This window comes from Lissotriton helveticus, chromosome 12, assembly GCF_964261635.1.
Source record: "Lissotriton helveticus chromosome 12, aLisHel1.1, whole genome shotgun sequence".
NCBI classification, from domain to species: Eukaryota; Metazoa; Chordata; class Amphibia; order Caudata; family Salamandridae; genus Lissotriton; species Lissotriton helveticus.
In genome coordinates this window covers 200,932,004-200,957,510 of record NC_136073.1, presented here as the reverse complement: position 1 = coordinate 200,957,510, position 25,507 = coordinate 200,932,004, and positions in this window count along the sequence as shown.

Sequence of the window (25,507 nt, the reverse complement as noted above, 5' to 3'; positions counted from 1 at the left end):
TCTTGTTTTATTATTTCCCATGCTGTCCATCTGCTCTGCTGTTGGGCTCCAATTCATGAAAGAGAGCATGCAGAGGCACTTAAAAGAAGCAACATTTTCTGTATTTATCCACTTTTAAAAATAAATGCAGACAGAAAACACCTTGTTTTCTGTCTGTATTTATCTGTAAAAATACGTAAAAAACGGAAAACAGGGAGCCTTACACATAATTATACTCCACTAAACAAAATACCATTTGACATAATTGCGGTCCATAACACACAAATTCCACATAGTTTCAGTAGACTCAATACCACATAATTACTACCCACATCATTCCACTGAACACCATGCCACAAAATGTCACTACACAAGTACACTTCACACAATTCCATGCCACACAATTCCACAACTAACAATTTCAGTCCAGCTGACATAATTCCACTACACACCACATACATACACTCCATAACACATAGTTAAAAAATATTGTAATTTACCAATAGCTCTAACTTAAGCAAATGCGAGACCTATTCCATTTCCAATGTTTGGTATTAGTGGAGTCCAAAAATATGCGTCAAATTAAGATCCCCTATTACTAATGATGGTATCCAGAAGTTCATGAAGGTAAAAAATGTGATCTAGAAAAACCAGGGCTAATTCAACTGCTGTGGGATTTTTTTTTTTAAAGGGATGACATGTCCCGATTCAGAAAAGATTTCTATGACAACCAAAAAAGTGATGATCCTTGAAAACCTGGCAGTTTAACAATACAATCCACAAAAAGATTCCACATTGGCTTTTGTGTCGTGGTTAGGAGTTATCTAGCATCACTGTTAAAAGAGGCTTTTGCTTGGACACAAACAGCATATTGTTTCCCCTATTTCTTGATGGTTTGATTCAATCCTAACACACAAATGACAACTAACTGGATTCGAGACATTGCTTCTCAAGCAGTACCTTTGGCCTTCTAAGCGGTGAAAATGTAATTCATAAATGTGATTTGAAATGAGCAATTAGTCCTTTACACAACAATTAGAGTGTCATTTCCTCTCCGATAAGAATCCTGTCTGACCATATCTGATTCACTGGCTCACACCCATTCTATGGCATCCTTTTAACATGTTTGACAGACAATGTGTAAATAAACTTGCCTGGTTCAGCTCTATTGGCTATAAGATACAAAGACTCGACAGACTTATACAAAGAGGAGGGGGAATTGCTATCATACACCGTGAGACACTTACATGTAGCATCTCGGAGCTACATGATATTAAAGGAGCTGAAAACCTAGCCTTTAATATACAGGCCCATGACTCCTTTATGTTCTCCGGAGCATTAATCTACCGCCCTCCAGGACAAATGAATTATTTCCTGGATAGCATGGGTGAAGTAATTACGGCTTTGACACTCAAAGCAGCTAACTTCACACTTCTGGGAGATATAAATCTTCACCTTGATAACTTGACAGATCCAAATGTACAATGTTTTAAAGATATCATGCAGGTGCTAGGACTAAAAATTCTTACGAAAGACCCCACACACATAGCGGGCCATATCTTAGATTGCATCTGTTCTAATCTTAATACCATCAAAGTATCCACTCCTCTGCCCCAGGCGTGGACCGACCATAATTTTATACCATTTCACCTCGTGGCGAGGGAAACTAACAAAACCCAATCAAACGGACCCAGATATCAGAAACCAACTCCTTGTTGGACAAAAATAATTGAACACCCGGATCTACCCATATGGGTTAAAGAAAATAAACCTCTGATAACTGAGAATGTGACTATTGACAATCTTAGCTACGAAAAATGGATGAGAACCATAGGGGAAAAAATAATCTCGGGAGGAGCAAATAAATCCAAACTTAAACAAGGGAAAACCTCAGCCCCCTGGTACACGAAAGATCTTAAAGATACATTACGTACAGTACGCAAACTCGAACGTATATGGCGCAAACACTATAACAAGGATGACCAGGACAGTTTTAAAACAGCCAGACGAAACTATCACGCAAAAATTAAAAAGACCAAAATAAACTATTTCACAAACAAAATAGAAACATCTCAGAATAATCAAAAAGAACTATTTCGTGTAGTGAAAAGTTTTCGAGACCCAAGGTTTCTGTCTCAGGAAATACCCCCATCACAGAGTTTCTGCAATGAGATCGCAGACTACTTTGAACAAAAAATAGTCAACATTACAAAACATTTTCCTGAAATTATCTTAAACACTGATAACCTAGCTTCAGAAACTAATTCAGAGAAAACCAGATGGAATACTTTCACTAAAACTGACCTGCTCGACATATCACATACAATGTCAAAAATTAAATCAGGCTCACCACTTGACCCCTGCCCCCCTGCATTGGCCCACGCAATTAAAGATGAGGTCAACCCCATGATTAACGCCATTGTAAACACTTCACTCCAGTCGGGGGAAATTCCCAGCACATGGAAGATGGCGATAGTAAAACCCCTACAAAAAAAAACGTTACATGATCCATCTGTCCTAACCAACCTGAGACCCATCTCACAACTCCCCGCCTTATGTAAATGTGCTGAAACCCTGGTCAATAAACAACTTTCAACTTTCTTGGAGACAAACAACATATTACATCCAAACCAGGCAGGTTTTAGAGCTAACCACTCTACAGAAACAGCACTTCTGTCAACAACAGAAACCATAAGAGCAGCACTCGATCAGGGGAAGAAGGCAGTCCTGATTCTCCTTGATTTATCCGCAGCGTTCGACACGGTGTCCCATGCCATCTTATTACATCGCCTAGCCGAGGCAGGCATAGGGGGCACCGTGTTGAAATGGTTTAAGAATTTTCTACTCCATAGAAAACAGATAATCAGATTGGGACACTTCTACTCAGAGGAGAAGGAGATCAGGTCAGGGGTGCCTCAGGGCTCCAGTTTGAGCCCTACCCTGTTCAATCTGTATATGGCACCCCTGATCAATCTAATTGCTGGTTACAATGTAACCACAGTTGCATATGCAGACGATACCCAACTGGTCCTGGTTTTAGATGAGGACACAGAAAAAGCCGAACAGATACTGAAAGACTGCCTAACCGCGACTTTTGGATGGATGCACAACAACCATCTTAAGTGCAACTCTGCTAAGACAGAGATCCTGCCTTTCGGAAAAAACAACATCTTTTCCCCACACACCTGCTGGCCCTCAGATGCGGAAGCCCCCCCTAATACCATCAGTGCAACACGTAATCTAGGAATAAAATTTGACGATATGCTATCCTTCAAACAGCAATCTAAAGAAGTGGCTGGCGCCTGTTTCAACATAATCAAAGCCCTTCGCAAGTTCTTTGATTACCTGCCACTGGCCGCCCGTCGCACAGTAGCAATTGCTCTCATAACATCGAGAATTGATTACTGTAACAGTCTGTACGCAGGGGTGGCAAAATCTACCCTACATAAACTGCAGATGATCCAAAATGCGGCGGCACGGCTGGTTTTGAGATGGCCCAGAAAATCATCTGCTTCAGCTGCCCTGAACATGCTGCACTGGCTCCCCATCCAGAAACGGATACTATTCAAAATCCTTCTGATCACATACAGAGGTTTTCATAAGTGTGGACCAAAATATCTGTATAATAAATTTCACAGATACCTTCCAAATAGAGAACTCAGGTCTGCTACGGCCAATCTAATGACCATACCCAAGTTCCGACTGGCCACTAAAGGTGGAAAATCTCTGGCAGTCCTAGGCGCTAAAGCCTGGAATACTCTTCCAGCTCATCTTAGAGCATCTCCATCAGAATTTTTTTTTTAAAAACTACTAAAAACCTGGATCTATGGACTATCAGATTCAAAATGCAAGACCCTAGTATAAGGACACCCAAAGCTCAGTTACAACCTTCTAACACTCTACTCTGCAATGAAGTCAATAGCGCCAAGATGCTCCATGGAGTGTACGTGCGCTATATAAAAACCACCAAACTTCAAACATCAAACATTTAGGACTGGTTCTAGCAAACGACGAAACAGTACGGAGAGCAAAGACCAAAGCGAGGAGAGCAGAGGTATCACACTGAAGCGAGATGGCGGCTGCACGCAGTGACGGGTGGAGAGCAAATCAACTGCACCCAAAGTCGTGGTGCACCGGAGCTCCCACAGTTGTGGTGCACTGGAAACAGGAAAAAGAGTTCACCCAAACACCACATGAACAATAGAAGCGGAAGGAGATTGTACTTGGTTGGTGCTCCTGAGCTAAAAAATGGAAGTGACATATCGCTCCATGAACAATTTAGGAAGCAGCAAAGAAAAGCACCACTGCACTGAACCAATGGGAAGGAACCAGGCAGGAGCAAAGACCTTTTTGAAAACAGCTGGTCTTGCAGACAGAGCATGCCCGCTGCCTAGACTCGACCTATAAAGGTTAAATTTAACGAGTTACCAGCCTCAGCCTGATGGACAGACACATCGAGTAAGTCAGTCTATTGAACAACACTTTAGGTACTTCCTGATGAATCACCAGAAGATTGGTAAAGGCAAATATCTCCTGCAGGCTTTGCTTATGTTATTTTATGTCATGTCATGTTATGCAGATTTGTAGAGTGCACTATCACACTTCAGGTGTGGTGCGATGTAAGTGTGGCATGGGTAGTGCAGGGTGAATCTACCCTCAGTGTTCTGAATGGTCTACCCCTTTCTGGTGAGTTTTTGTTGATCTCGGCATAGAGGGTGTTCTCGTAGTCCAGCTTGCTTATAACCAGTGCATGCATGAAGGTTGCTGATTAGGAGCCATTTGAAAATCTTTCTGAAAGCATGTGGCAGGGATGGCATTGACTTGAGCGGTCATGTTGAGTTTGTTGTTGAGATTGATCCTAAGGTGCATGGCTTGGGAGGTGAGTGTCAGTCCTAGCGCTGTTGGCAACCAGGTAGAGTATCCAGGGTGAAGTGCTCTTCCTGAAGATCACTGTTTCATTCTTATGTGTTCAGCTTTAGTTAGTTGATCTTCATCCAGGGGGCAATTTGAGACAGTAATTTTCACTCCTTACTAGGAACAGCCACTTTTACTGCATTTGTGATATTTATCTTTCTATGCTGATGCTCAGGCTTTTTTTCCATAATACTCAGTTATGCGCTCACTGCATCAACTCAAGAGAATTTGGCAAACAGTACAACATTTATTGAAAACCAAGATAGATTCTAAACATCATGCTGATTTAAATAGTCAGTCTCCGCAAATTCAAATTAATTTTTTATTTGATAAACCTTCAATAATATGTCCAACAAACATTATAACACACATTTGATATACTGGTTAAAATCTGCTTTTTAAACTAAGAATACTATTAAAAATGTAAACATTCTAGGGCACCTTCTTCCTCTCCCTGGAATAAAGTATGGTTATTCACAGAGGGCCCAATTCACAGAACTAACTTAAGACAAAATCCTAAACTTACTACCATTTTGGTGTTCACAGAAGGCACTTACTCATTTTGGTATACACAGAAGGCACTTACTCATTTCGGTATTCACAGAAGTTAGGACTCCTAACTTCTGTGAATACAGAAAAATGCTAACTTTAAGACTTTTGGTTTTCACAGAAGGCATTTAAGAGTCCTAAAGTTAGGACTCCTAACTTCTGTGAATACCGAATAGAGTAAGTGCCTTCTGTGAATACCAAAATGAGTAAGTCCCTTCTGTGAATACCAAAATGATAGTAAGTTTAGGATTTTGTCTTAAGTTAGTTCTGTGAATCGGGCCCTAAATACCTCTGTATTCTGTGTTCAATTTTGCATCGAATTTTGCTAGCCCCTTTGAGATTTTAGATTCAGAGAAAGACAGTGGTCAGATCATTACTCTCAACTAAATGAAAAATAGACCTTGTTAAACATATTTCCTGGATTAAACCTGTTACATTTTAGATAAGACAGGGGTTCATACACCTGCTATATTGAATTTACAGCATATCTGAGTATAAAGTAGAGGTTTTTGCAGAATTGAGGATAAGTTATGGACAGTTAGAAGATCTCATTATATGAAAAGCATATGACATTTCTGAAATATCCACACATCCCGTTTGATCTCTCAGTTCCGCAAACATTTCCTATGAAACCACATAATATAGCGATATAGTCCAATAGGGAATTCTTTGACAAGGTGCTGTCAGGGTTTCTGTCTTGAGGAAGTCTGGAAGGGGTCAAAGAATGACGTGCTCAAATTAAGACCTATACGGACCTGCCATAAGCTATCTCCCTAACACTGTGCCTTCCCCGCATAAACTATAGAATCAAACGATTCAGGCATGGTTAGGACTGGAAAAGGAACAGGAAAGCATGGAAGCAACACAGATCCATCAGGCCACTAACAACAGCATGGGTGGGAACATCCTGGTACCAGTTTCTACTTCTAGGTCAAACTTATTTAACCTCAGAGCACTCTTGACTCCTTGCCTGACAACGATTTCTAGCTGCCTCGACTCTTCAATTCCTCTTAGTTCATTCACCTGATATTGCGACCCGCGACCTTTCTTGTTTTCTCACTTCCCAGTTCCCCTTTTAATTTTCAACTTTACACTTCTGCTTTCTGGGCTTTTGTCTTTGTCTATTTGTTGTTTGGCTTCTGAATACATGTGCTGTCCAAAGTGTTCCCTCCTCTTTGATCAGCAGTAGTATTCTGGTCAGTATCTGCTTTCATTAATGTATCGAACACCCTGGATCAGGGTAAAGCACTCACCCCAATAGTTGGTATCGGCTCCCAGTACAAGATCCTACTTTGATTTGCAGGTTCAAAGAAGTTTTAGCATTTATCATGCCTCTCTACAATCCACTGCATAAGAGTCAGCCAGTGTACCCATCCACTAGCAGAAGCCAGCCCAGACCATGTATTCACTTCCCCTTCTTTCTCGGAGGTATTCAAGTTATTGATACCTGCAGAGAGACTCAAGGATTGCAGGGATTCTTTGCAAATCTATGACTTGGGCTGAAGCTTGGTAGCTGCTTTGGCTCTGCAGCAATGGTGCTTTTCAGGGATCACAATGTCGTCCTCTAGCTTATTTTAGGAAGTCTACTCTTGCATGTCCCTTCCTAGAATGTTTGTTGGACAGCTTCTGGCTATTTGGCCTCCTGGTTGATGTCTTCAGTTCAGGGGTCTTTTGCTTCACAGTATACTGACAGGTAATAATTTGCCCTTACCTTGTTGTTCTGCCTGCTGAATTGTTCTGCTTGTGACTTGAGCATGCCTTAGGGATGTAACAAATGTACATTTGGTAGCTGAGCTAACTACCCATCCTAAAACAAAGACCAAGTAAAGCCCCACAAACATTATTTTGTTGCACAATTCGTATGATAAAGGGTGCTGCACATATTGCACTATTGCTACCTACTAGATGTGAACAGAGTGCATTAAAAACCACAATCAATTGAACTTATGAAAGATCCGTAGTAACAGAATCCTGACCGCGGCACAAGGTCTGTAATGTGGGCTGAATTGCTGTTCAAGCGGCGTTTCAGCCCATATTGCAGGTGCTTGCTTTTGATTGAAGTCTTCCACTGTTGGTTCTGTTTACATTGTGTTTTGATGGAAGTGTTCCACTGATGAAAAGCAGCGTGACTCCCAAGACTTTCGATGCCGCTTGGTGCAAACCACCTCTAATTCACCGTAATATTAGATATCAAAATTACGAGGCAGGCGCTGGGCCTGGAAAGTGAAGAACAGGTTTATTACTCCAGGAGGAGAACACATCACATCAGACACCGGGGCTATCAGGAGGTACTCTAACTGCATCTCTGTGGCCTGGCCTTTTATATGCTTTTTTGTCAGTTTATTACATGGTCAAACATTCCTGGCATCAGTTTATTGCATAGTCAAACATCCTTGGAATCTCCGCCTCATGCTAGTTCCCACACAGACCCAGCAGCAATCGTCCCCCACCCAGACAAAAGGCCTCCCTCAATGCTATCTCTTCTATTAAAATAGATGACCAAGAATACATGCAAGTAGGGGATATACTGGAGATATTCCAGAACTACTATCAAAATCTATATCAAAGCGATATTACTCACAGTGGGGAAGACATAAAGAATTTCCTTAGTAGTTTTTTAACCTGTTCAGACAATAGCTTAGACGAAACGACAAAGAATGATCTGGAGAGAGAGATCTCAATGGCCAAAGTCGAGCTTGCACTTGCAGAACTTGCCCCGGGGAAGGCTGCGGGCCCAGACAAAATTCCCCTGGAGTTATACCAAATTCTAGGTAAAATTATTTTGCCAATGTTGCTAGATCTTTTTCTCGGTGTACAATGGAATGGAAATACATCCACTTCTCGGAAAGATACCAATATTATCATCTTTGCTAAAAAAGGAAAACCAACGATTCCCCAGCATCCTACCGCCTGATAACATTAATAAACTCTGATTCTAAGCTCTACTCGAAAATTTTGGCCAATCGGTTAAGGGGAGTCATTGTGCATCTGGTCAGCCCGTGGCAACATGGCTTCATTCCCAGGAAGGGTACCACCGACCACACCCGCAGAGCAATAGCATTATTTGATATTATGTCAGCAACGGGCGGCCAGATGTCAATGATTCTCCTTGATGCCGAGAAGGCATTCGACCGAGTGTCATGGGAATTTATGTGGGCTATTTTAGAACACTACAAATTTGGGCAAGGCTTTATTAAATCTGTAAAAGCAATGTATGTTGATCCTAAGGCTAGGCTACAAATTATGGGGCGCGAATCGGGCAGCATTTGCATCTCAAGGGGAACGCGACAGAGATGCCCGTGTTCCCCTATCTTCTTTGCCCTATATATTAATCCTCTGATTTTGGAAATTTTAGCTAATACCAGAATTAAGCCTATGGTGACAGGAGTGTTTGAAACCAAAGTCTTAGCCTACGCCGACGATGTCGCCATTTTAACACCTGATCCTGACGTAGCTATAATAGAGATTGAGGCAACCACGCAACAATTTGGGTCCTTTTCAGGCTACTCTCTTAATAAAAACAAAACGGTCCTATTATGTACAGAAAACATACACTGCAGCGACTCTAGACGGTCAGAGAAGGCGACATATCTAGGGGTCTGCATATCTGCTAAAATTCATAATATCACTAAGAATAACTACGTACCTCTTATCAATTTAATTAAACAAGACTTAACAAGAGTAAATAGTTTACACTTATCTACTATAGGGCGAGTAAACTATATAAAAATGACTATCTTTCCTAAAATATTGTATTTATTCCGCGCGATTCCCCTATTAGTTGAAGACAACTTGATCAAAACTCTTGACTCCCAGATCTCTAAATTTGTGTGGCAATATGGCAAGATCAGGAGATCGCTGAAACTTTTATCCCTGCCATTTGATAGAGGGGGGCTCGCAATACCGCAATTACTGTTTTATCTTTGGGCAGCCCACCTGAAACAATTCGCCCCTATGATTAATGCAGCATATAGCGCTGAAGAAGTGGGAATCCCATCAATATATGAATTGGCCCTGGGTCATAAAGCCAGGGGATTACTTCTAAGACAACTTGAGCCCAGCTACTTCAAGAAAGTTAAGTTTAAAATATTAATTGGAGCATGGAAAGTGTGGACAAAAGCTACAAAACACATGAAAATTCCCAAGATAGCTCGATATACTCCACTCTTGCATTCATCGGTACTACCACTAAGTGTCAATGATAGAATTTCAGCTAACTGGGAAAGACAGGGGATAGTCTCCCTCTTCGAATTTTTAGGTGTAGATAAGAATTGTAGCTTTGCCACCCTGCAAAATCAATTTAACATATCTGCGACAGATTACCTTAAATTTTACCAAATAAGAACAAGTTTATACTCCCGCCTGCCCTGCATAAGCTGGGATAGTATACCTCTAATCGAAGATATTCTTAGACCATCTAGCAGAATTGGCACATTTTTTTCTACCCTCCTTGAAAAGTCGCCTGATGACATGGAACACACCGAAGTATCCTGGGCAACAAGACTGGATAATCCAGACATGGATATTGATAAGGTTCTGGCTCTTGCATCACAATTACTACTTTCCACCAACTTAAAAGCGCAGCTGTATAAAACACTATACAACCTTTACTATACCCCCGCCAAACTTTATGTATGGGGGAAAAGAATCAATGACCTCTGTCCCAGATGTAATCAAGGCCCAGCAACGCTGTTACATATGTTTTATGATTGCATCAAATTAACATTATTAAAGAAAATGATATGGGAATTTTGGGAAGAGGTTTTTGGGAGGGAATTGCCCATATCTTCTGCTATTTGTATGCTCGGGTATGATGGCACATTAAATTTGAACCATAGAGAGAAAGCTATTCTCTTTATCGGAGCCGCGGTATACCGAATTATACTTGCTGCACGATGGAAGGAGGATGATTCTCCTAGTTTCCAAATGTGGCTAGCTCGATTCTTGGGCATTTATAATCAAGAGATAGCAATTTATGCCGCAAGGGGGGTGAAGTCCAAGAAGCGAGGGGAAAAAATCTGGGCTCCTATCAATGCTTGGAGCACCTCGGCAACCTTAAATTGAATGGTTTAAAGTAGGAATGCTCTGTCATATGTATATGTCTTTCTTTTCGTTCTTGTTTCTGTGAGCATAACCCCTCATCTATGTTTTTTTTTGCATTTTATTTGATTGCATTAATTTTCTGGTAAATAGCATATATTCAATTGTAATGAAGTTGTCTAATAAAAAATATAAAATAAAAAAAAGGAGTTGCATATGTTGGTTATATACTCCTAGGTCTCTTTCCTATGTATGAGCGTTTTTTTACTAATTTATCGATACCTGTTCGTTCGTTGTTACTTCTTTTATATCTTCTAACTTTTTACAAGCTTGGTGAGCTGCTTTTCGTATTTCCTTATCTAGTCTAGCTTTGTTTCTTTTCTTTTCGTTGGTTTGCTTCTTTCTACCACAGACCAAAAGCTATCAGGCATGGCAGGCGTAGTTCTCTTTTTGCAAAAGGGCTATTCCTAGCGTTTTCTAATTTATCGGGGTCGAAAGATCCCGTCAATGGCCACTGTTTTTCCCGGTCTTTCATAGTGCGTTTTATGCCATTGTTCGCTATATGTTACAGTGGCTAATCCATATTTCACATACATGTCCTTATTAGGGTTGCCTTCCGGCGGTGCCAGATGACTGACCTCTAATAAACGGTCCGGCCAAAACAATCAATACATTTTTGAGAAGACAGGCATGACATAACAAGCGGTCAACAAAAAATAGGTCGTGGACAAAGGTCCGCACTACCTGCCCTTCGCTGCCTGCAAAGAAAGAGAGGATTCCTAATCTGTGTTTGTTTGCACGAAGGGAATGTCTCAACTAAGGTAAATACTAGTATTCGGTCGAATTTCTTCAACCAGTCAAACAATCAATAACAAGTAAGAATCGATCTTTCACGACCTTACCCGCACCGTTGTGGACAGTTTCTTCGTCATCCCCTTCCAGCGCCCGTTTGTCCTCTCACTCCAACAATGCGGCGTTCCTGTAACGTCCCAGTCAGGACCGTAGGTCACTTGAGAGAGAGGTCCATTCGGAACTGGTGAAGTTCAGGTTGATGGCAGCCAGACGAGGGTCCTCTCAAGGCAGGTTAACCCCAATCGGTTAGTTGTTCACTCCGTCGTTAGGACCTCTCTCACTGGACCCACGTGTCTCTGATGGGCCCAACGTTGGTGCGCCAATTGATGAAAAGCAGCCTGACTCCCAAGACTTTCGATGCCGCTTGGTGCAAACCACCTCTAATTCACCTTAATATTAGATATCAAAATTACTAGGAAGGTGCTGGCAACTGGAAAGCGAAGAACAGGTTTATTACTCCAGGAGAACACATCACATCAGACACCGGGGCTATCGTCAGGAGGTGCTCTAACTGCATCTCTGTGGCCTGGCCTTTTATATGCTTTTTCGTCAGTTTATTAAATGGTCAAACATTCCTGGCATCAGTTTATTGCATAGTCAAACATCCTTGGAATTCCCGCCTCAAGCTAGTTCCCACACAGACCCAGCAGCAATCGTCCCCCACCCAGATGTAACAGATGATCGCTATCTCGCAGATGGACATTCCGACAGGATCTAAAAACACGTGGGATCGGTCAGATCTAAGGGTTTTGGGTTATTGATTAAGTCAGGCCCCTTTGTTGGTGAAACAAGCCCTGCCGTGTGTAGGCAATAAACAATGTCCACAGGGGTCGGTTAGTGCCTGGGATCGGACTGAGTGGGCAGGTGCAGGAAGGAGCTTATCAAAGGGGCTTGCCTGTGCATGGAGGATGAAAGGACAAACGGGTTTAGGGCGGGAAGTGGCTCCGGGGCTTTGTCATGATTACAATGTTTTATGACCCCAGTACATTGGTTCAGGCTTAGTCCGAGCACTGGGGGATGATAGCGAGGTCAGAGTGAAACATAGGTGACCAACAGAGTATGAAATGGCTGTGATGTCTAAAATGGTTGCCGCTTACGCGCACATAGAGGCTCTTGTTAGGCAAGATGGTGCCGGCAATGTTCATGCTTGTTATTTTATTTCTAACACCACTGCTGGTTCTGTTTACATTATTTTTTTAGTGAATTCTTCCACTGTGGGTTCTGTTTACATTCATCCAACTTGTGTCTATGAACTAACTGTACATGTGCAGACCAATTCTGCATTAAATATGTTTCTTCGTTCAACATATTTGTAATTCTGGCATTTTACCCATGGAATCCACTTGGAGGTGTCCTCCGGATCTTTCATGATGTCTTAAGGATGCCTTTTCTCCTTCTCTGTGGTGTCTTCTGCTATGGATGCCTTGTGTGGCTGGCTCTGTATGGCTTTCTCGTTCTTTGGCCTCCCAGGGGACTGCTGCGGTTTCTGGCATGCATTGGTTCTGGCTATGGCCGGTGTCTCTGACTGTGCTTTTGTTGGAGGTTGCCCTGGGTTGTTTGTGCTTGTGAATTTTGTCATTGTGATCCTCCTGTGGCTGGGTTGGTTGGCTTCATCTCTCTTATGGCCCCTTCTTTGGGGTCCTTAAGTTAGGGTCAGTTTAGAGCAGTTTTCATCCATTCTGAGTTTTCATGTATGATAGCGTTTTGTGGTTTCTTTTGGAGGCTTGGCTCCTCATGGTCTATCCAGCTCTCATGGCCTGAAGGCAGTTGTGGACCATGCACCATGCTTCTTTTAGTATGGCTCCTTCTGGTCCACACATGGTCTACTTATCCTCGTCTAATATCTGGCCTGATGATCTGTTCTAGAGCTGTTGCTCCTGCTTATCACCCTTTCTGTGTTGGTTGTGGGTGAGCTGGCTTATGAGCTGGCTTTTCTTTGATTTTTAGGTCTGGTTACTTGCAGTTGGACTGCCCTGCTCGATTTTCCTTTTTGTTTCTGTGTCCTATTTCTGTGGGGCCTATTGCATTGCATGTGGTTTCATGTGCTTCTGGGTGCTAGGGTTGTCAGTGTCTGCATACCCTCATAGAGGTAGTGCTTGGAGGGAGGTGTGTGCAACTCACAGAGTAAGTAACTAGTATGCGGAGGAAAGATAATTGAAGTAATGTTGATTGCCAAGAAATAACCTGCACATTTCACTATTACTTTTCTAAAGTTGCAACAGATCAAACCCCCTCCCACTTGACAGATTCCCATTGTGGTAAGTGGACTTTAAAGCCAAAAATGTCTCCAATCTTTAGTCTGTAAATCAAGCTTTGACATTTTCAATTACAAATCCTTCGTTTTTCAACTTTAATTCATATCTATGGTAAGAGAGAACATTGGGTGATTAAGTCCCATCAGCTGTAAACCATCTCCACTCGTATACCTTTTTTTGTGCTATATCTGCCTAATGTATTCTACCCCGTCATCGAACTAACTTTGTTTTGTGCCTTTTCTGTTTGAAGACATCCAGCCATAGGCAAGGCCCACTATATCTGTAAAGTAGACAGCACCCAGTTCAAATAAACAATTCTGTTCCTGGTATAGTATCTTCATCTTCCCAATTCGCCTGATTTTGTGATCTTGGACACATTTCACCAACTGTGAATTTGTCCTTCTCTGGTAAACATTGATAATCCTTCAGGGATTAATGCTGATATTCAGTACTGTATAATGAACGGCGTTTGCTTTCTTTTTCTCTATAAACGTCATCCAACAGAAATGACTCTCTAGTCTAAGCAGTGCTTATTTTGAGACGGTGGTTTCTGGTGTTATCAACACTGGTGCTTGTGACAGTCTCTTACAAGGTAGGTGGCAATGTCTGGCTAATTTAGAGATGACCAAAACAGCAGTTAATTATATATTCAATATATAATAAAATAACTATTACCTGCCTCCTAATAAATTCTTAATACTTTTGGGGTCTGATAAAGTCCGAATTGTCACACTTGTAGGAAGTAGTGTGATGGTTAGCAAATGGTGTGTTAGTTACTATCATCGGCATCGCTGACATGGGCAATGAGTGGAACAAGCTGCAGTGGCCTCCTGACGAAGGACCTGGCACTTTTTTTTTATTTTTATTTTTTACAAATTAAGCATGTCTCTAAGCTGTTTGCAGGAGAGGTTGAATATAAGTTTGCCACTGTGCCTGTTTTGTTTGGAGACAAGCGCAGGGGCAGGAACATGGTTGCTCTTTAAAAGTAGACATCATTGAGAAACACCCACAATTCCAACCATTTCAAGTCCGACATAGGCTTCACTGGCCTCCCTACTTACTCAGACTGTGTGATACTTTCTTTCTCTTTTCTATTTCAAGAATGAGTAGCCCCTAGAAACATGTTATTTAATGATGCATAAAAAGATAACATTTATCTTTTTTTGTTGTTCTTTTGGAGACCATCCTAGTTCATGCACTGATGGTAAAAAGACATGTGAACCGAAATGTGAAATATAAGGTTGTTATTGTGCGTTTGTTTTCAAACCTTCTAGTTGTAGGTAAGGAGAAACGCCTCTTGGAAGCAGACAGCAAGTCACCTCAAACCATTTGGAGCCTGACACATAAATCTCCCTCAGTTTAACAGGAGTTTTGGAAAGAGTGATGCAAGCTAGCCTTGCTTAAAATCTGTTTCACCGAGCCCACAAGAACCCGCCAGTGTCTGAGCATGAAGGCCGCTCAGAATGGCTTTATATGGCTTCACGCTACACTGCGTCTGTGTTAAAGGTCAGCTGTAACTGTTGCTGCTGAGGTTTCTGACTGGAAATTGTAGTGAACTATGAAAAACCAGCCCCCTGCTTAACAGGGGCAGAGAGATTTATGGAGAGTCTGGCCTATTCGGCACGGCCCATACCACATCCATCGCGTTAACCGAATCATGCCTCAGTACATCAGAGTCCATGTGTAAACACTCCCCGATCCAGGAACTTTAAAAAACAAGCACTGGCAAAGCCAAAAGGTCTGGGGTGAACTGCTGACCTTTTGACTATGCCATCGCGTTATCCGAACCATGCCTCAGTACATCAGAGTCCGTGTGTAAACACTACCCGATCCATGAACTTTTAAAAACAAGCACTGGCAAAGCCAATAGGTCTGGGGTGAACTGCCTACTTTTTGACTTTGCCAATGCCTGCTTTGTATGTGAATGTTTTCTGTATGAAGACACGCATTGTATGACAAAAATGTATCGTCTACAAGCCACATTGTGCAGGAGCAGAATGCTGTCGCTTACAGGTAAGCAAGTGTGTGATGTGGGTGGACCTAGTGCCACATAGTGCATGGTGCTGTGGGCGGAAGCAACATGTGAATGACACCAGGGAGGACAATGGATAAAGAGATCCAACAGAAAGCCCCTGTAAGTAAGTAACTCTATTTTCTGTATATTTATCAAAAACAAAAGATCTTGGCTAACAAAGCGCAATGGTCTCTGGGTTCCAAGCCCTGTAGGGACATGGCTGCATATAAAATGGACTTTTAGGAGAAGTTAGTCCTCATGTTGACATCCATCAGGTGATATGGGCTACTGCAAATTGAAGAGCCTAGCTAGGCCTTGCAAGCTGCGTAAATAATTTATTCCAAAGATCATGAAAACGGGCCTTTCCAGTGCTCCTTATACTTCTGCATAACTAACAATAACGTACAGAGGAAACCAGACACCAAAATACTTCTCCTGACCACTTAAGATCTACTAGTGAGAATCTATAACACTTGTCTCTGAAGATAATATACAATCCGATTCACAAAGCATTATGTGATCCTAACTTGAATTTCAGAGCGCAAAATGTCCCCTTTACACGTGTGAAATTCCAACCCTGATTCAAAAAACCAGAATTGATGGAATTAAACATGTGTTAAGTGCATTTGTAAAAGCAGAAATAACCACATTTGACGGATTTTCCACACTTGCAATTTAAGAGCCAGGGGCATGTTTGTGGGCATTTATGGGCGGACTAAATTACAAAAGTAGGTGAACACCCAGAAACTCATATGGTTGTGCATATCAACATGTTTCCTGTAGAACATCAAAACCAACAAAACATATTCATGTCAATGACAAGTGTACATGCATTTCCAGAGTGGGCATGGAGAAGGCATACTCACAAATTCCCCCCACAAATGGAGGCTTCACCACAAGGAACCATATCATTCCTGTAGAAAAAATGCAAACAATATATTGCCCCTCATTATGAATGGCTTGGTGTTTGGGTCGATATTTACCAGACACAATACAATCCAATTTCTCTGGCTGGGAGTTTATTGGGTCGGATAAATAACTGCCAGCTGCGAGTGTTTCCCCCAGTAATATGGATAACGTGGATTTTGAGGATTAATTTTCCAAAGTCTGTATGCCCTGGGAAACTGCAGGAGTTTGGTGTTAGCTGCCAAACATCGAAATGTAATATGTGTGGTAACAGCAGTTACCACACATATCACAATTTACCTGGTCATTTATAATGTAGGCCTCAATGTGCTAATACACACTTGCATCATATTTAGACATGTAGATTTTTTTTACACTAGATATAAATGAAGCATGACTATAGTTTAAAAGATAAAGGATATTTCCTTGAGTGCTGAAAGATCCACTGTGAATTCCAAGAATGTAAAATATCTGATTAAATATGTAGGTGAAACACTATGATAGCAATTTTTGTGTCTTCCAAAGACATGTATTTGTGAATCATCTCCTATAAAGATGTAGGGCTATATATACACATTTTAGGGATTACGATTTCCTAATTGGGTACAAAACCCATTGAGTTTCATTTAGCGATTCCTAATGGGGTCACAATCAACCTACCTCATGAATATTAACGAGGAAGGCCGCAATTTGCAACCCATTAAGAATTGCAGCAGACCACCATATTGGTGATTGCGTTTTAATGAAGCAATTTTAATTTTGATGCAGCCCATTTTCCTTAAAGGGACACGGGATCTGTTTCAAAAAATAAAATGAAATGTCTACATTTCATTTTTTTAAACTAGGCTATGGTCCCTTAGGCCGTAACTCGGTTCCAGAACATTCATTCATACCACTGCGATTTGGTATTAGGAAGGAATGCCCTAAACATGTCCCTTCCAATACGGAATCGTTAAATAAAAATTGCGATTCAGTAATGTTACTGAATCGCAATGTGTGTTTTGTACACATGAAAAGGTGTTTTTGCAGTCGATAATGACCCAAATCTCCAACACTAGAAGACATTATGCTGAGCATGACAGATTTAGAATAGCACTGGATCGACTTTACAGAGTTTCACTCTGTGGAAAAACGTAGAGTTGCATAAAAAGACTGCAAGATTTTAGTGCCAGTAGTGCATTCTGCTCTGAAAAATCAATGTGACCAGCACCATTCTATTTTCCAGTTGATTTTGTTGCCGCTCAAGTAGAACAAGCATTTGCAATGCAATAGGTCTCGCATTAGGAAAGTTTGAGCTATTGGTATTGTAAATAACACATTTTTTATGTATGTGTTGGTTTTGAAAATAGCGAAATTAATAGCTTTGTCATTTACAATGCCAATAGTTATAACTTACGCAAATGTGACACCTATAGCATTTGTAATGCAATATGTGTTGTATTTACGTGACTTAGATATATTGATATTACAAATAACAATGCCTTTGAATTTTTTTAAATAATTAATACTTAAATAAAAGTTATTGTAATTTATAATGGTAATAGCTTAAACTTTTGTAAATAATTTTTGTGAAGATTATGTACAGTGTATTTTATTGTGACGAAAATCCAAGAACAGAAGTGAAATATTAACATTTTTTGTGACATTTGTAATAAAGCTTGAAACATTGAGAGAACATATTTGAACCACTTGTTGTTGAATGGTTGCACAGATTGATGCTGTGGTGGAGCTGAGTGATGTTATGGTGGCGACGAGTGATGCTGTGGCGTTCAGTGATGCTGTGGTAGGGCATAGTGATGTTATGGTGCCCCTGAGTGAAGCTGTGGTGGTGCTGAGTGATGTTGTGGTGATGTGATAGATAGAGGGAGTGCGATAGAAAGAGTGAGTGCAATAGATAGATAGAGTGAGAGCAATAGATAGATAGATAGATAGACAGACAGACAGACAGACAGACAGACAGACAGATAGACAGACTGACAGACAGAAAGCAGACAGACAGACAGACAGACAGATAGATAGATAGATAGATAGATAGATAGATAGATAGATAGATAGATAGATAGATAGATAGATAGATAGATAGATAGATAGATAGTTAGAGTGCGGGCAATAGAAAGAGCGAGGGCGATAGAAAGAGTGAGGGCGATAGAGTGAGGGTGATTGATAGATAGATAGATAGATAGATAGATAGATAGATAGATAGATAGATAGATAGATAGATAGATAGATAGATAGATAGACTGAGGGCGATAGATAGATAGAGTGAGGGCGATAGATAGAGTAAGGGCGATAGATAGAGTGAGGGCGACATAGTGAGGGAGTGTGTAGATAGATAGATAGATAGATAGACAGATAGACAGATAGATAGATAGATAGATAGATAGATAGATAGATAGATAGATAGATAGATAGATATATAGATAGATGGATAGATGGATAGATGGATAGATGGATAGATAGATAGATAGATAGATAGATAGATAGATAGATAGATAGATAGATAGATAGATAGATAGATAGACTGAGGGTGATAGATAGATAGAGTGCAGGCGATAGATAGATAGAGTGAGTGAGATAGATAGAGTGAGGACGATAGGTAGAGAGATAGAGTGAGTGCGATAGATAGATAGATAGATAGATAGATAGATAGATGGTTTTGTGTGTGGTTGTGTGTGTGGTTGTGTGTTTATGGCGGTGGTTGTGTGTGTGGTTGTGTGTGTGGATGTGGTTGTGTGTGTGGTTGTGGGTGGTTGTGGGTGTGTTGTGTGTGGTTGTGTGTGTGTGGTTGTGTGTGTGTGGTTGTGTGTGGGGGGTTGTGTGTGTGAGGTTGTGTGTGTGGGGTTGTGTGTGTTGTGTTTGGGGTTGTGTGTGGTTGTGTGTTGTGTTTGGGGTTGTGTGTGTGGTTGTGTGTTTTGTTTAGGGTTGTGTGTGTGGTTGTGTGGTTGAGTGTGGTTGTGAGTAGTTGCGTGTGCTTGTGGTTGTGTGCTTGTGGTTGTGTGTGTGTGTGGTTGTGTGTGTGGTTGTGTGTGTGTGTGGTTGTGTGTCTGTGGTTGTGTGTGTGGTTGTGTGTGTGTAGTTGTGTGTGTGGGTGCTGTGTGTGTGGGGGCTGTGTGTGTGGGGTTGTGTGTGGGGGGTTGTGTGTTGGGGTTGTGTGTGTGGGTTGTGTGTGGTGGGGGTTGTGTGTGTGGACGGGTTGTGTGTGGGGAGGTTGTGTGTGTGCGGGGTTGTGTGTGTGGGGTTGTGTGTGTGGTATGTGTGTGTGTGGGGTGTGTCTGTGTGGGTGTGAGTGGGGTGGTGTGTGGGATTGTGTGTGTGGGGTTGTCTGTGTGATGTGTGTGTGTGGGGTTGTGTGTGTGTGGGGTTGTGTGTGTGGAGGTTTGTGTGTGTGGGGGTTGTGTCTGTGGGGTTGTGTCTGTGGGTTGTGTGTGTGGGGTTGTGTGTGTGGGGTTGTGTGTGTGGGGGGGTTTGTGTGTGGGGGGTTGTGAGTGTGTGGGTGTGTGTGTGTGGGGTGTTGTGTGGGGGGGTTTGTGTGGGGGTGTCTGTGTGTGGTGGGGGTGGTTGTGTGTGTGTGGGTGTGTGTGTGTGGGGGGTGTGTGTGTTTGGGGTTGGGTGTGTGGGGTTGTGTGTGTGGGGGAAGTGTGTGTGGGGGGAGTGTCTGTGTGTGGGTGTGTGTGTGGGGGGTGTCCTTGTGTGGGGCTGTGTCTGTGTGGGGTTGTGTGTGTGTGTGTGGATGTGTGTGTGGGGTTGTGTGTGGGGTGTGTGTGTGTGTGGGGGGGGTTGTGTGTGGGGGGTGTTTGGGGGGGTTGTGTGTGGGGTTGTGTGTGTGGGGGGTTTTGGGTGGGGGGGTTGTGTGTGTGGGGTTATGTGTGTGAGGGCGTTTGTGTGTATGGGGGGTTGTATGTGTGGGTGTGTGTGTGGGGGGTTGTGTGCGGGATGTTTGTGTGTGGGGGGTTGTGTGTGGGGGGGTGTGGGTGGTTGTGTGGGTGTGTGTGGGGTTGTGTGTGGGGGTTGTGTGTGTGGGGTTGTGTGTGTGGGGGGTTGTGTGTGGGGGTTTGTGTGTTTGGGGGATGTGTGTGGGGTTGAGTGTGTATGGGGTTGTGTGTGGGCGTTGGTGTGTGTGGGGGTTGTGGGTGTGGGGGGATTGTGTGTGTGGGGGTTGTGTGTGGGGGGTTTGTGTGTGGAGGGCGATAGATAGAGTGAGGGCGATAGATAGAGTGAGGGCGACAGAGTTGGAGAACCCGGCCTTATGGGCCGAGCAGCGCAGGGCACGCCTAAGATCTCCGAGTTCACCTGCCTCGACCGACAGAGACACAGGACACTCTGCTTGGCGTAGAAAAGTAGTTTTATTAGCTGCAGCTAAGCACAGTTATCTAAGAAGTACCACACAGGTAGGTTCTCAAGAGACTGCCACTTCAATCTGTGGCGCACAGTCTATTATACAACACAAGTTTACAATGACAACTCCCAATATACACAAAACTGACAAATAGGAATAGTTCGAAAACAAGCTATCAGATGTCTAAAACACACCCTGCTTTCAGACCCCGTGTGCTCTCCTCCCATCAGGTTAATCAACACTAGTGCCCGTAATTCAATTTGCAGGTGGCAAAACATGTGTAGAATGCTACAAAGAGAAGAGCTATGTAACAAGAGAACACACGGAGAGAATAGCGAAGGCCAGTTAAATAAGATAAGGTAGAGAAGAATGGTGGGACCCAAACAGTGGAGTAAGTCATGGATTAATCAGTCTAGACATGGCTTTGCGAACTCGGACGGACCCTGACATCAGTATTGCACACAAGGACAAAGGTTGCTCCTTGACGAGGAAAACATCGAACAGCTGAAAGTGGCAGAAAAGACCATTTTCTCCGCGTTAGCCGTGCTGCCTGAGTGAGGCAACATAAAATGGCGACTAAACGCAAAATGGCGGCTGTAGCGAAGCGAAGCTGAAAACTACGTAACCTCAGACCCTCCTTTTGCCATACTCAGGCAAAGCACAAAGGAACCCATTTCAATCTGAGTCGATATCAATGGTCATGAGGTCACTAAGATGTTGCTGCACCATCATCTTAATGTGTTCTGTCTGTTGGGCTACTGGTTTGGAGACACAGATTGTGGCACAGAGTCCACAAATAGCTGGACCACACTGTAGAAAAAGACAACAAGAAAAGACAAGTGCTAAAATCATTCCAAGGAAAGTTAGCACTTTCCATCCCCAAGTGGACAGTAGTCCCCAAAACCATCCCATCACAGACCAATCTCCAGTATCTTGGTGGACAGACTCAGAGATGACATGTAGCTTAGAGATGGCTTGGTATACTGTAGGGGCGTTGTCAGGAATATAAATGCAACAACTGGACCCAATCAATTTGCAAACTCCTCCTTTATCTACAAGTATTATGTCTAAAACCATTCTATTCTGTAAGGTCATAAGTCGATCTGCCTGAAGCTCAGCAGTCAAATTTTTCAGAGCTCCAGAAGTTACATTAATTGTGGCATCAACCACACAGATCAACTGTCTGATATTTTTGCTATTGGCCATCGGACCCCAAAAGGGAAGAAACCCTTTCAGAAAATCCCCTCCTTCTTGCCCTGCTGTATCTTCTGAATCTACCACCCCTCTAGCAACTCTCTTCCGATGATAATCAGCAGGAGCGGTGTATGTAGGAGGGAGGAGAAAAGCTACATAACATGTTCCCGAGAAGTGTGTGGGAAGCCATGTATAAGCTTTATCATGACAGATGAAATATGTACCTTGTGAAGCCACTAATGGTGTGGGTGTAGAAGGAGTATAGACATAAGTGTGGGAACAGTTGCTTCTCTCTTGCTTAGTTTTGGTATTCTGGCCGTTTATTTGCAAGCACAAACGACCTCTTCGGGGTAGTACCCAAATCGGTGCAGAACTCTGTTGCTTGAGATTGTCAGTAAGGTTAAGAGAATAGCGAGTTATATTCCACCCATCATACGCTCTCTTTTCGTCCTTGGGAATCTTGATGATATCAGCAATCTTTGCCATAGTTACAATGCCCTTTATCAAAGAACTATGACTGAAATCCACTCCACCATTATAGGATCCACCAGAAGGGTATCGAAATAAATTCTGGTATGCATTGGAAAACATAGCCAGATAGGCCCAAGCAGAACCTTCATATGAGAAGGGGAGGACTAGATACGGCATTCCTCTTTGTGTATTATGTGGTATGAGACCACATACCCAACAATCAGTGACATTTACTATCAATGGGTGCTGGTGTAACAGTTGAATAAACGAATTGTTAATATATTCCATTCTTCTCATTTGCTCGTGATCTGGGAGTGAGTAAAACTTATGCGGTGAAACAGTAGTAGAGGGAGTTAGAGGGACAGAAACGGGAACAGGCACTGACTGCAGGACATGAATAATCCATCCTATGCATGCTAATAAACTACTTAAACCTACTAAAACACATAGGGCTACTCCACAACGACCAAATAACAATTTCTTTTAATGAGCTCTCTTCAATATTTTAATATCACTTCCTTTCCCTGCACTATCCATTACTCTAAAGGCGTCGCTCACGATAATCTTCCTTAATCACTTGGCTGTGATTGTTAGCCGTCCTATGACACTGCAAGTCCTGTTGACCTAGTCACTATTCAGGTCACAGCTCAAGACTCCTACCATGACCCTGCAACTTGATGGATAAGGGAAGGAAAAATGTATCTTTATTAATAGAGTTTAAAAAAGTGAAAGTCAAAACTGATTGTCCTTAGGGGATCTTTTCCTCAAATTGTATCGTCTCTTTCCAAGGGTTGTCTGGTCCTGGAATAAATGTTCGGGATCTGTTGTATCGACTCTCAGATGAACGGGTACAGCTTCCTGTAGAACATCATCGTCCTCTTTCTCCGAGCTAGTCCAATCCAGGTGTGCACTGCTGAACGGCACGAAACTGGGTACCTGCTCAAACTCACTGTCACCAATGCCTTCTCGGACCCACTGGTCATACGGCAAAGGCAATGGTACCCTTTTGCAGTGCACACCGTGGAGCCAATGTTTCTTCCCCAGGACCTTGACAGCTGTACGAGTTGTAAGCAGAACTTGTCTTGGAGGCCCCCAGCGAGGTTCCAGGTTCTTTTTTCTCTGGAAATTTTTCAGGCACACCCAATCCCCAGGCTGGATGGTGTGTCCGGGATCTGAAGAGGCCTCTGGTAAAGCGTTTTGGAACTGTTGACGAATAACATTCAATTTAGTGGTGAGATCATGCAAATAGTCAACCAACAGTGGGTAGGGGATATCTGAGTACTTTTTGGGTCTGGGGACTCCCCAGACGTTAGCTGGGCGTCCGAACACAATCTCGTATGGGCTAAGCCCCAAACGAGAATGAACAGTTGTTCTAGTAGAAAGGAGTGCCAAAGGCAAAGCATCAGGCCAAGAAAGGCCCGTGCTGGCCTGAATCTTTGCTAGCTTAAGTTTGAGAGTGCCATTATAGCACTCTACCAAACCTGCTGACTGAGGATGGTTTGCCGCGTGGAATTTCTGTCTAATGCCTAGACCTACACACACCTTTTGCATAATTTCACCTACAAATTCACTTCCATTGTCACTCCAGACAATGCGCGGCAAACCAAACCTCGGGAAGAATTCTTTCAAGAGTATTTTTGCAGTGGACAAGGCAGTGTTGTCCTTTAGGGGGTAGGCCTCTATCCATCTGGAAAAGGCACAAACCACCACCAGGACATACTTGAGATTATTGAAACGCTCCATATGGATGTAGTCTATTTGCAGTACCTCGAATGGGTACATAGGGGGTGCAAAGTGACCTGCTGGAGTTGGAGTTCCCTTTCCTGGATTGTGCATCAAACAAACAATGCAATGTTTCACCACGTTTTCTGCACATTTAGGAATACCAGCATTCTGCCATACTGGAGCTAAAAGCTTACATATACCCCGTGCATTAATATGGGCTAGTCCATGGGCCATAGTAACTACAGGCAGTACATACGCATCAGGTAACAACCATCGTTGATGCTCTGACAATTCCGTCCAACATCCCGTACTATCACACATTCCCGTACTTTCTCTCCACGTACTTAATTCCTTCTCAGTGGCCTCCTTCTGGATTGCTATCACACTTTCCACTGTGTCCTCACACATAGCAGCTTCTGCAACCCATCTAGCAGGCCCTGCAACATACATGCGACTTCCAACATTCCTCCCTGTTTCCTTCGCTATCTCATCTGCAAACGCATTTCCTTGACCCACATCATCAGTAATCTTTTTATGCGCACTGCACTTCACAATCGCTATTTGAATAGGCAGGGCAAGTGATTCGAGAAGGTAAGTTACCAACTGACCATGCTGTATCTTGGTTCCGTGGGAGGTAAAGAATCCTCTTTCCCTCCACAAATGACCAAAACTTTGGGCGACGCCAAATGCATATTGGCTGTCGGTATAGATAGTCACTCTCTTCTCTTTCGCCAACACACATGCTCTTGTCAACGCAATCAATTCTGCAGCTTGCGCTGAATTATGCGGAATGCGTGCAGTTTCTACCACTGTATACAACGTCGTTACTGCATAAGCAGCTGTTGTTTCACCATTAGGGAGCTTGAAACATGACCCATCTACCCATAGGATCCCATCCGGATCCACAAGTGGTGTGTCCTTAAGGTCTATTCGACCCTTCGTTTCTTTTTCAGTGCGAAGAAAACAATCATGCTGATCTTGTACATTGCTAGCATCCAAAGCAGGCAACAATGTTGCTGGATTCAGGACATTACATCTTTTTATGTGTATGTGACTAGCCAGAAGTGTCAACTCGTATCCAGACAAGCGAGCACTCGTTAAATGCTGCGTTTTCGTCCTATTAAGAAGAGTATCTACTGCATGTGGCACCATAACATTAAGAGTATGATCTAGCACTAGTCCAGCGGATTGACGAATAGAAATTGCCGCTGCAGCTGTTGCTCTAAGGCAACTAGGTAATGCCTTAGCTACTGGATCTAATGTTGCAGAAAA